This window comes from Centropristis striata, chromosome 10 (assembly GCF_030273125.1).
Source record: "Centropristis striata isolate RG_2023a ecotype Rhode Island chromosome 10, C.striata_1.0, whole genome shotgun sequence".
NCBI classification, from domain to species: Eukaryota; Metazoa; Chordata; class Actinopteri; order Perciformes; family Serranidae; genus Centropristis; species Centropristis striata.
This window is the reverse complement of record NC_081526.1, coordinates 1,949,001-1,963,108: the sequence shown is the minus strand read 5'-3', so window position 1 is coordinate 1,963,108 and position 14,108 is coordinate 1,949,001.

Genomic DNA, 14,108 nt, shown 5'->3' with positions numbered 1-14,108 from the left:
ATGTTCATATTCGGGGTTCCTTTTGTGTAAAATGAGATATTGTTTGAACAAAAAAATACGTAAAAATTGTTCCGTCGTTCATTGTTATAAATTGATCATTTTATTATTAATTTGACCCTTTTTTTAAAAAAGGGTCCATTCTGCACAACATGGGGCCACACCAAGGTTATAATAGTTCTGGATTTTTCATTAGTTTAATTTTGATTTTTTTGTTTTCAAATTTAGTTATTTTTAATGAGCTTTTAGAGTGTTTTTGCTAGTTATAATTCGTTTTTAGTTTTTGGAAAATGATAGATAGATAGATAGATAGATAGATAGATAGATAGATAGATAGATAGATAGATAGATGCTTCATTTTAGTTTAGTTTTTATTAGTTGTAGTTGTTTTGTAATGGGATATTTGTTGGGTGCCAGATTCAATAAGGTCACAATAAATGTGTCCTGTTTGTCAATTTTTTCTTTCAATTTGTCACTTTTTTCTTGTAAATTTGTCACTTTTTTCTTGTAAATGTGTCAATTTTTTCTCGTAAATTTGAGAATTTTTTTAATTCGTTTTAGTGTAGTTTTTATTAGTTGTAGTTTAGTTTTTATTAGTTTTAGTTTAGTTTTTATTAGTTGTAGTTGTTTTGTAATGGGTATTTGTTGGGTCCAGATTCAAAAGGTCACAATAAATGTTTTCTGTTTGTCAATTTTTTCTTAAAATTTGTCAGTTTTTCTTGTAAATTTGTCAGTTTTTTTCTTTAAATTTGTCACTTTTGTCTCGAAAATGTGAGAATTTTTTCCTGTAAATTTGTCACTTTTTTCTTGTAAATTTGTCACTTTTTTCTTGTAAATTTGTCACTTTTTTCTTGTAAATTTGTCACTTTTTTTTTTAAATTGAAAATGATAGATAGATAGATAGATAGATAGATAGATAGATAGATACAGTCATGTGAAAAAATTAGGACACCCCATTAAATATTCAGTTCTTTATTAAGAAATGTTCACATACCGATGTCTAATCTTGTTTTTATTTATCTCTGGGAAAGAATGTGATTTAATTGCAGCTAAACAACAAAAAATAACCTTGATTTACTCATTAAACAAAAGATAACAACAAAAATGCATATTTTAACTGAGGAAAAAGTTAGGACACCCTACCCCCTAATAGCTAGTATTACCCCCTTTGGCTGAAATAACTTCAGTGAGACGCTTCTTGTAGCTTCTACCAGTCTCTGACATCGGTCTGAGGAAAGTTTGCCCCACTCTTCAACAAATTCTTTCAGCTGTGAGATGTTTGAGGGGTTTCTTGCATGTACAGCCCGTTTCATGTCACCCCACAGCATCTCAATGGGATTAAGATCTGGGCTTTGGCTCGGCCATTCCAGGACTCTCCATTTCTTTTTTCAGCCAGTCCCTGGTGGATTTACTGGTATGTTTTGGATCATTGTCATGTTGCAGGGTCCAGTTCCTCTTCAGCGTTAATTTTTTTTACAGATGGTCTCACATGTTCCTCAAGCACTCTCTGATACACGGTAGAATTCATGGTGGGTTCTATGACGGTGAGCTGGCCAGGTCCTGCTGCAGCAAAGCATCCCCAAACCATGACACTTCCACCTCCATGCTTCACAGTTGGGATGAGGTTCTTTTCCTGGAATGCTGTATTTGGTTTACCTCTGTTCTGGTGTCCAAATAATTCAATTTTGGACTCATCTGTCCAAAGAATATTATTCCAGAAGTCCTGGTCTTTGTCTATGTTCTCGCTGGCAAACTTTATTCTGGCCTTTATGTTTTTCTTAGAGAGCAATGGTTTCCTCGTTGCACACCTCCGATGAAAGTTAAACTTGTGTAGTCACTTTCTGATTGTAGAGGCATGCACTTTCACATCAACAGTAGCAAGAGCCTGCTGTAGGTCCCATAATGACATTTTAGGGTCTTTGGTGACTAATTTCAGCATCTTGCGGTCTGCTCTCCAGGTGAACTTGCTTGGACGGCCAGACCTGGGCATGTTGGCAGTTGTTTTGAATGTCCCCCACTTATAGATTATTTTCCGGACAGTGGAATGGCTGATGTCAAATTCTTTTGAGATCATTTTAAATCGCTTACCAGACTCACTAGCTGCTACAATCTTCTTTCTGAAGGCCTCAGACAGCTCTTTTGATCTCACCATGGTCTTCACTCTCACTCCAACAGTCAGGAGCACACCAAACTAAATATCTGAGGTTTAAATAGGGCAAGCCTCCTTCAAAATGCTGAGTAAGGATGTTCTAATCATGTGCACCTAATGTGATACACATGTGTGTGATTTTAGCCATTTTAAGTGGGAATAAATGTGGGGGTGTCCTAATTTATTCCTCACCAGAAATTTCATTTTTTTTAAATTATATTTTACAGAAGGTTTTAAAAAATAATTTATTCAGTTAAAATTGTTTAGTTGTATTACTTGAATCTCTCAGTATTGTTGAAATTGATATTAAATATCCATATGTCCAAATATGTGAAAAAAACCCACTTCTTTCATAGGGTGTCCTAATTTTTTCACATGACTGTAGATAGATAGATAGATAGATAGATAGATAGATAGATAGATAGATAGATAGATAGATAGATAGATAGATAGATAGATAGATAGATAGATAGATAGATAGATAGATAGATAGATAGATAGATAGATAGATAGATAGATAGATAGATAGATAGATAGATTACTTTATTCATCCCCGAAGGGAAATTCGGTTGTCACAGTAGTCCGGTATTCAAGTACAATAAAATACAATAGAATAAGATACTGAGGTAGGATAAATAAAAACAACAATAGAAGCTAGAAAATTTCCTCTGGGTAAATAGTGAAAGGGCCACGGGGGCTACTGCCGGTGTGTGTACACTATGATGAGATTCTTCAGAGATTTATAACAATTAATACTAGTAATGTTAAAATACTATATAATATACAAGGAGCACATCTACAACAAGCATTCCTTTACAAGTATTTATTTATACAGCAACCTATGACCTTTAACCTCAAAATGTGTATTAATTAACTGCCACCAACTGCCAATGTTCCGTAACAGAGGTGGACCGGGTGGAATTTCTGGCCTTGAACGGAAAGCATTTTTGGCAAAACCATAATACCTATCATTGATCCGACTTCACTTTGAGCATCCTGAGTTATTCCTGAACGTCTACATATGGGTTTTTTTTAAAGAAAAATGAAAAAATAGCTTTGTTCGAGCGATCTAAAAAAACTGATATCTAGACATTTAAAATGTTTTTTATTGATAATGCCAAAACCATGTTAAATGTCTCGATGTCAGCTCTTAAATTAAACTGTTATTGGCTATTTTTGTTATTATCATCATATTTGTCCAAACAAATGAACCTTTAGTTGTACCAGGCATTAAAATGAACAAGACATTGAAGAAAACAAGGTGGTCTAATCATTTTTTCCATGACTGTATTAACCTATATCAACCCCAGTTGATTATTTACATTGAGACAATTATTATTAGATTATTAGACGGTTTCTGATTTCTTTTGTAGTGTTATGTATGCAAATGAGGCTTTATCTTATTCAGTGTGTACTCATTTGCATACATGTCCAGCCTTGGACAAAGCCAAGCTCTTTGTTTCATGTTGTTGGTGTAAGAGTCAAAGGTTTTTGCAAAAGGGAATTATGGATGTTTCTTATTATCACTCAATGAATAAAAACGGTATTATCTAGATTTAGATAATTTATTAGATGCAAAAGAAAATCTACTTTTTTTGCCATGTTTTGAGGCATAAAATGTTCTACAAACCAGGCTATGAATGATTTATGGACAACCCTCTCTGTAAAAACTTTCATAATATATATTTTGGTGGATTTTGGTGGATATTAGTGCTACTGAAGGGGAGATTTCTGTCTGAGTGTGAGAAAAAACAGCCTTAAAAGACTTAAAATTCAATACATTAAGCAAGTCATTACAGTTGAATCGGGTAAATTTTCTGAAATTATATGTTTAAATGTGCTGATGAGGCATTAACTGATAAACAGGCACTAACTTTTGTTGGATTTAGGAGAAATGTGCAGGCACAAATAGACAAAGTGCATTCAAATAATCATCAAAACTGTTTTTTTGTTGTTGTTTTTTGCTCTAGCCTAAAAAAACATGTTTTTGAATACAAACTAACCACAAATCTCACAATTGGAAAGTGAAAATACAATGTTTTTGGCTTAAAGATCGATCAGCATTACACAGAGACAATAACAACACAATGAAATAAAAAGAACAACCTAGGCATGTTCAAGCAATAAAATGCAATAAAAATAAAAATTGTCTAAAGAAGGAGTATGGATTCAGTGCTGAATAAAATATAAATATACAGTATAAAAATATAGGTGCCGTCTGCCGTCGTTTGGCTGAAAGGAAATCAAAATGCAATGTTAAATGCAAACGCCCTAATTGGACTGCTGCATAATCTTCATAATCAGCTACTTTAAAATGTTTCCATGATGAGCAGATTGTGTATAAACCTGAACAAGTCACCTGCAGGTCGTCTCGGAGCAACAGGTGCGTTCAAAGACAGGTTCACTTTAGTCTGTTATCTTTAAAAGGAGAATTTTAATGTTTCTGACATGCAACAAAGATCCTCAGATGAAATGAAACTACAGACCTGTGTTTCCCTTTAACCATTGAGCTGGAGGACAGCCTGGTTACTGACTGTCCTTCAGTCTCTGACTGAATCTGACTGACTGATGAACAGTTTGCTGCCACCTGTTGGTGAGACCTCTGACATGACACGCTGACAGGTGAGCCTTAAAAAGTAGTCGGATCCCTTACTTACTACTATCTAGACATTTAACATAGTTTTCTTGATAATAACCAAAATCATTATGAATAAAACCATGTTAAATGTCTAGATATCAGCTCTTAAATTAAACTCTTATCAGCTATTTTTAGTTGTTATCATTATATTTATCCAAACAAATGTACCTTTAGTTGTTCCAGACATTAAAATGAACAAGAAATTGAAGAAAAAGACCAGTGGTGGAAGAAGTATTCAGATCCTTTACTGCAGTAAAAGTACTAATACACACTGTGAAATGACTCCACTACAGTAAAAGTCCTGCATTCAAAACTTACTGAAGTAAAAGTACAAAAGTATCAGCATCAAAATGTACTTAAAGTATCAAAAGTAAAAGTACTCATTATGCAGAATGAACCCACTTAGATTGTTAAATATATTCTAAATATATTGTTGGATTATTATTATAGATATTGATTATGTTAGCAGCATTTTACTATTCTAACTACTTAATATACTTTTATGTGGTTTTATTCATAAACATGCATACACATTATAAATTCATTAATATTTTTCATGTTAAATCTCAACCTGTAAAGCTGTCAGCTAAATGTAGCGGAGTAAAAAGTGCAAAATTTGTCTCAAAATGTAGTGAAGTAGAAGTATAAAGTAAAAGTCCTGCATTCAAAACTTACTGAAGTAAAAGTACAAAAGTATCAGCATCAAAATGTACTTAAAGTATCAAAAGTAAAAGTACTCGTTATGCAGAATGAACCCACTCAGATTGTTAAATATTTTCTAAATATATTATTGTATTCTTTTAATTGATGCTTTTATGGAAGCAGCATTTTCATTTTCTTAAGGTAGGGCTCATTTTAACTTCTTAAAATACTGTTATGAGGTTTAACTTAGAAAAAAAGTCTAATCACTTCATATTAATTTATGTTTTTTATGTTAAATCTCGACCTGTAAACTAACTAAAGCTGTCAGATAAATGTAGTGGAGTGAAAAGTTCAATATTTGCCTTAAAATGTAATGGAGTAGAAGTATAAAGTTACATAAAATGGAAATACTCAAGTTAAGTACAAGTACCTCAAAATTGTACTTAAGTACAGTACTTGAGTAAATGTACTTAGTTACTTTCCACCGCTGGCTGTATAAGCCACACATCCACACCAGCTGGAAAAGAAGCAAATGATCCTCCAAGGAAGAGACATTTAGTAAAGAAAATGTGAGAATAATATAGAATAATTCTCCTGAAATCTCAATTACCCTGAATTTATAACGAGTCAGCGACCTTTACAATCAACAGAGAAAAATTTTTTGGGTCAGAAAAAACAAAACAAAATTTCTCTGGAGTTGCAAAAAAAATATTTGAGCCTTGTAATGAAGATAATACATCTCATTAGGTCTTAATTAGCCTTTCAACAGTAAGCTAACTAACAGATCAGCATTAATTCATGAGGAGCGGCCTGTACATGAAGAACATGCGTACATACACGTCAGAATAACATTAATTTACAAATTATGTTTTCACTATTCTATGTACTTTTATTACTAATATCTTAGTATCTTACATTCCTGTGTTTTACAACTGGAATTTAGGATAAATTAACCGATCTAAGGACAACAGAGAAACCATACGAATGTGATTTGGAGCTTCGACACGTTATTCTTTAACCCCTTACCATTCTGCCTCCTTTTATATAAAGTATTGGAGGTGGGGGACAGTGGATTTTCAGGGGGAGGTAGCAGGTCAACAGCCAATAGAAGTTGAACCTCATCTGAAAGACGGGAACCTGTAGATTAATTTTAATGTCTCGAGGGAGACTTACATCACCACACTTGAATTCATTTCATTGAATCCACAAGAGTCAAACCCAATTTATGCAATTCCAAAACTGTTTAGGGGTCCCAGAATGTATGTGAAAAAAACATGTTTGTGTTGAATAAGAATAATAGTTTTTGGCCAAATATGCATGGGATTGGCATAAAGTGGGCATGTCTGTAAAGTGGAGACTCATGGGAACCCATTTTAAAAGTTTTTAAAGTTATACCTTAAAACTGAGCCCACGAAAGCCTCTAAAAGAAAAAAGGTGTTAGTGCGCCATTGGACTGCTAAGAGGTTAAGTTGTTAAAAAATAATCTGCCTTTCCCCACCTGAGATCAGACAGATAACCAATCATAGTCAAGGAAAACGAGGTGGCCAATCATATTTCAGAGGAGGCGGGACAGAGAGGAAAAGTCTCAGGAGATTAATTTAGTCAGTCCTATTAAGATTTGGCTAAATTTACAGGATAAGGTACCAGACCCTGGACCTACGTAGACTATGGCGCCAATTTAGTTAAATAAACATCAACTTCAAAACACTTTTTTATTTATGGTATATAAACTATAACATATAAACATTTTTACAATTGAAGCAGGTGCATGCGTACATTATTCTATGTACTTTTATTACTAACATTTCAGTATCTTACGTTACATATTTAGGATAAATAAACTGATCTGAGAACAACAGAGACACCATACGGATGTGATTTAAAGTTATTCTTTAAGTTCTTAATCACAAAATTCAAATAATCTGCAGATAACTAATCTTATTTCAGGAGAGGCAGGACAGTGAAGAAAAGTCTCAGGAGATGTGAAATTCATAGCTAACCTGGGAAACTTCAGATTTTTAAAAAAAATTTGGCTACATTTAGAGGATAAGGCTCCAGACCCTAGACATGTTTTACAAAACTTTTAAAAATATATATATATAAACTAGATAGACTGACATTTACAACTGAAGAATGTAAGAATATTATTTCACCCATTTTTAAAAGATCTATAGCAGGGGTCTCAAACTCGCGGCCCGTGGGGCAATTGCGGCCCTCGTGACGATATTTTGTGGCCCTCACCTTGATGTGAAAGTTTAATGTGAGTTTTAAATGAATGGCCCTTTACCATGTTGTGTGTGGAAGGTCCCTTTGGTTACGTTTTTTAGGTAATTTTGTGTCTTTTTTTAAATAATTGTGTGTCGTCTTTTAATAATTGTGTCTTTTTTGGGTAATTTTGTGTCTTTTTTTAAATAATTGTGTCTTTTTTGGGTAATTGTGTGTCTTTCTTTGTGTCATTTTGTTTATTTTTTAAGTAATCTAGTTATTTTTCTGTCATTTTGTGTCTCTTTTGGTCATTTTGTGTCTTTTTAAAAAATAATTGTGTGTCTTTTTTGCTAATTCTATGTATTTTTTGTCATTTTGTCTTTTTTAAGCAATTTTGTGTTTTTTTTCAGTCATTTTGTGTCTTTTTGTCATTTTGTGGGCTTTTTTGGTAATTTTGTGTCTTTTTAATTTTTATTTTTTGTAATTTTGTGTCTTCTTTTGGTCATTTTGATACTGCCTCCAGCGGCCCCCATGTAATTTGAGTTTGAGACCCCTGCTGTATAGGATGAACATTAAATGTCACAAATCCAGATGTTTTGCTTCTGTATTAAAGTGGATTCAGATATACATGTAGACATCAATATTATTTTGATTTCTTCCTTATTTCAGATCATCTCAGATTTCTCTCAATCCACTCACATCAGATTTTAACTTCCTTCTAGCTCTTTTGAGGTGTAAATGTGAGGTGAATCTGTTGTTATGTTTTTATAAAAGTAAGGCAGATTATCCAGATTATATTGTGAGTTTGAGTTCTCCATTTAAAACGTACTGTTACAGGATGAGATGCAGACTTGTTTTACTATCACAATAGCTGTGCTCCCTTTTAGTACAGCAGTATAGTAAACTATATCTACGTGTGTTTTCTTAAGTTGCAGCGCTGTGAGCTCTCAGGGCCACCGTACTTTACAGAACATAATGAAACCCTCTCACTGTGGAGTCTTGTCTTCTTTACAAGCTTTCTCCAAGGTTGCCACCAAAACATACCATGGTTATAAACAGGTACATATATGAATAACAGGGCAATGTGAACATGCACCCTGAACTCTTGAACATCTTTATTATGTTCAACATTTTTCCTGTTCAATAAAACACAGAGCTGCTGAATAAGCAGAGACACTTAACATTGAGCTCACCTCCTTATTTATATAGTAATGAGCTTCTAAAGTATTCTTGGAAATGTTATTTTGTAATGTTTTTGTGATGTTTAAGAGCTCTCCACTGACGATTAAACTCATCCTTGGGTTCTCTGGTCTCCTGTAGGACGAGGCCGACCTGATGTTGGCATCGCTCCTCTTTCTCCTCTCTCTCAGCAGGTCTCAAACTCAAATTACCTAAAAAAAGACACAAAATGACCAAAAAAAGACACAAAATTACTAAAAAAAAAGACACACTTTTTTTTAAAGTGACAACATTATTAAAAAAGACACAAAATGACCAAAAGAAGACACAAAATGACAGAAAAAACCCTAAATTACTTTAAAAAAAGACACAAAATGACCAAAACAGAAACAAAATGACCAAAAAAAGACACAAAATGACAAAAAAAGACACAATTTTTTTTAAAGTGACAAAATTATTAAAAAAGACACAAAATTATTTAAAAAAGACACAAAATGACCAAAAGAAGACACAAAATGACAGAAAAAACCCTAAATTACTTTTAAAAAGATACAAAATGACCAAAAGAGACATAAAATTACTAAAAAAATACACAAAATTACAAAAAAAGACACAAATTGACCAAAAAAGACACAAAATGACAGAAAATGAACTAAATTACTTAAAAAAAGAAACAAAATGACCAAAAAAAGACACAGAATTACCAAAAAAGACACAAAATGATTTAAAAATAGACACAAAATTATTAAAAAAGACACAAAGTTATTTAAAAAAGACACAAAAATTACCAAAAAAAGTAATTAAAGGGACCTTCCACACACAACACAGTAAAGTGCCATTCATATAAAACTCACATCAAACTTCATATCAAGGTGGGGGCCACAAAATATCGTCACAAGGGCCACAATTGGCTTATCACCCAGCCCTAACACACACACAAAGCTTTCTTCCTGATCAGGATCTGGTTGATCTGGTTGATTTCTGGCTCGGCTTCACTCTTTGTTCTCTGGCTGGAGATCAGATCGAGTCAAGAGGGAAACTTCAGTCCAGACGGCACAGTTTGAGAAAAAATGATCCAAAAAAGGCACCGAGGTTATTCCAGTTAACTGCAGCAACCAATAACACGGACACATCACATCTCCAGCCAGAGAAACAGCTCATTAAAAAGGGCAGACATTAAAAAAAACATGCACAATTTAGAGGCATGATTACAGAGGACCTTTAAATATTTAAACATGAGAGCTTTTATAACACACAGTATCACAAACAAGAAATTATTCCCATCCCTGTTGAGTTACGACGATACAGTTTTATGATATTATTTATTTTCAGACAGATTAATGACGCCTGCTTCTTCTTCTGCTGCAAACTGTTATCCTGTTCAACTAGTCTGATACAAACAGGAAATCAGCCTCTGACTCACATTCAGAAAAAATTATTATTATTTTTTTTTTATTAAAGTATTTATTTAATTTTTAATTTTTCAACATATAATACAAACACTTACAGCCAAGACAGACACCAAAAACAGACAGGAAAAAATAAATAAATAAATAAATAAAATAAAATAAAATAAAATAAAATAAAAAATAAAAAATAATACAATAAAAAATAAAATAAATAAATGTATTTATTTATTTTATTCAGAAAAAATTCTAATAAATTAGACGAGAAGAGGAAACCTTCGTCTCTGCTGTCAGATTCATTTGTTGAACAGGTGTAAAATGTGTTTTTATTAAAGATAATTAGATCAAATATGACCCGAGAGCTGCTGAGCTGCAGTTGATACTCTCTGAAGCCTTACCACACACACACACACACACACACACACACACACACACATTCTTGTACTTCTATCTTTGTGAGGACCCTCATTGGAACAGTGAATTCCCTTGCAAGGTTATAATAGTTTTGGATTTTTCATTAGTTTTAGTTTTGTTGTGAATTTTTGTTTTCAAATTCAGTTAGTTTTAATGAGTTTTTAGAGTGAGTTTGCTAGTTTTAGTTTAGTTTTTATTAGTTGTAGTGTTTTGTAATGGGGTATTTGTTGGGTGGGAGATTAAAAGAGGTCACAGTAAATTTTGCCTTTATTTCCTTTGTCTGATCCATCTTCATTATGTATGAAAAAAGTTGACAAAGACGAAAACGAAGGACATTTTCACTATAATTTTAGTTAGTTTTGTAACCACACAATACAGTTTCAGTTAATTATCATTATCATGTAACCTTTAACCCTTAAAACAAAGTCTGGAATCTAAAAAAAAAAAGCCTTTAAAGAAGTGAGGACCGGCCGAAATGTCCTCACTTTGCAAAAATGTCCTCACTCTGTTGGTTAGAAATGTGTTCCGGTCCTCACTATGTAGGAAGTACAAGCACACACACACACACACACACACACACACACAGTACAGTGTAAATATTCCCACACCCAGCATCGCTCCATCATGTCGTCTCTCTAATCGTCCTGCTGGCTGCTCTCAGTAGGAAAAGCAGCAGGTGTTACTAACAACATTAACGGAGGTTTTGCTGCTCTGATCCTCTCGGTCCTCAACAGCTGAACAATACCAGGACCGAGGCAGCTAAATGGAATTCAGCCCTCATTAATTATATTATTTACACCTGTGTTTTTCCTACTGCGACATGCCAAAATGACTCCTGTGCAAAAGGACTTCATGTCACTAAAACACACCAGTTCAGTCCTTCTGTTCCAACAGGGGGCAGCGGTACGGTGTCTCTCAGAGCTCACAGCGCGGCAGCTTAACAAAACACATGCAAATACATACAAAACACATGCAAATACATAAAAAACACAAGCAAACTAATAAAACATCTTCATCAATCTGACAACACAAGAACAGCATTTAGAAAACAAAGACCACAACACAACAAAAAAAGTCAAAAGTCACTTTATTGTCAGTTCTGCTACACGTTCACACAGAGAACTGGAATTACTTTTCTCTCAGAACTCTCATTTAAAACAAATATACACATACGTGTTCCCAGAGGACATTTAAAGTGATGCACACGTCTGGACACGATTGATATTATCAAGTTATTTCATGATAATTATAATTTCACGTTATAACGCGACACATAGCGTTAGCCTGCTAGCGTTAGCCCGCTAGCTCTTATCGCTTACATTGCAGTTAAACAAATCAAATAAATTAAAAAAGAATAACTTTAAATCACAATTAAATATGTAATGTATGATACTGAAATGTTATTAATAAAAGTACATAATAATGTGTATGTACGCACACACGCACCTGCTTACAGCCGATCGATAGCATGCTAACGTTAGCGGGCGATCGATAGCATGCTAACGTTAGCGAGCTAGCAAGACCAAGACCAACTAGGTGCCTTTGAGAGAGACCGATTAAAACGTGTATTATTCATTCATTTATTTGATTTGTTTAACTACAATGTGACTGATACAGGCTAGCGGGCTAACGCTATATATCACATTATAACATGAAAATATAAATATCATGAAATAACGTGAAATTATCACATTATAAATAATAACGTGATAATATCCAGCGTGTCCAGATGTGTGCATCACTTTTAAGTGTCCTCTGGAAACACTTCTGTTGTGTTGTGGTCTTTGGTCTGATTGAGTTTTTATTACTATTTTATTGTTTTACTGTTTTTAGTATTTTATTGTTTTCATTGTTTTTATTTATAACAATATTTGTGTATGATTTTTATGTTATTTAAATAACTGTACAGCACTGTGGTCAACTGAGGTTCTTTTTAAATATGCTCTGTAAATAAACTTTGACTTGTTTCTTCACACCCAAGGTGTTTAAACAAAATACAGGCAATAGAAACATTATCTTTGTATTTACATCAGCTTTGTCTCTCATAGCCAGAACGTCCTGTTAGCTACTCTGCCCTCTTGTGGCATAAAAGATACAGTACACCAAATATGGGATAACCCAAAATATTAGTAAATTTGATATAATTAAAGGTCTTGAACCAGAGAAAATGGCAGAAAGTAACTCAATCACTGATATAAATGTTGTACTGAACCTAAAAACCTGATCTCAGATATAATGAATTGCTTATTGTCACATATAAAACAAATAACATGAAAATAAAGTATGACAGCAGTGTGGAAAACATCAAAACACATCAATTAGAAAAAAGGGGGTTTATAATAAAAATGCAGATACCAGACATGATATGAACATGACTTACTTCTTAGCCTACAAAAACTAATAAAGTAACTTGTAATATAACTTAGTTACTTTTAAAATCAAGTAGTCAGTAACGTAACTAAGTTACTTTTAACCCTTTATCGGGCGAAGAACTATATTTGGTAACTTCAGTGGGTATCTAAATGGTCCCCATGTCTTTCTGTTTGGTCGTAGAACCACATGGATTTCTTCCAGATAATCAGCAAAGATCAGACTACGTCACAGACACCATGACATCTGACCAATCAGTATGATAATAATATAATAATATTAACTTTATTCACCTGGACCTGGAAAAATTTAGAAAAAAAATCTGCAAGAAACAGTCGTACAAACAGGGTTATTCGAGAAGAGAACTTGACTATGAAGGCATATTAGGGCCAAGTATGAATAAAAATAATAGTAACATTTCGAGAAAAAAGTTGCAAATTTACTAGATTAAAGTGGCAAATCTACACGAAAAAAAGTTGCAGATTTAAGAGATTTAAAGTGATAAATCTGCACAAAAAAAGTGGTAAATCTGCACAAAAAAAGCAGATTTACAAGAAAAAAAGTGAAAAAAACAACAACTTATTTCTCGAAGATTCACCACTTTAAATCTCATAAATCTGCACATTTTTTCTCGTAGATTTGCCACTTTAATCTCGTAAACTTTTTTCTCAAAATATTATCTTTGTATGTTTTTTTTTACACATTCTGGCTGTATGTAATATCCTCCAATATTCTCTAGGGTTGACATTTGGAATTTCTAAGTATTTCAATGGGTGCCCTATTAAGGGTTAAAACAGGGGTCTCAAACTCAAATTACCTGGGGTCCGCTGGAGGCAGTATCAAAATGACCAAAAGAAGACACAAAATTACTAAAAAATGACAAAATGACAGAAAAAAAAACTAAATTACTTTAAAAAGACACAAAATCAGAAAAAATACACAAATTGAGAAAAAAGGACACAAAATGATCAAAACAGACACAAAAATCTTTTTTTAAAAAAAGACAAAATGACCCAAAAACAACACAAAATGACAGAAAAAAATTAAATTACTTAAAAAAAATAAACAAAATGACCAAAAAATTACACAGAATTACCAAGACACAAAA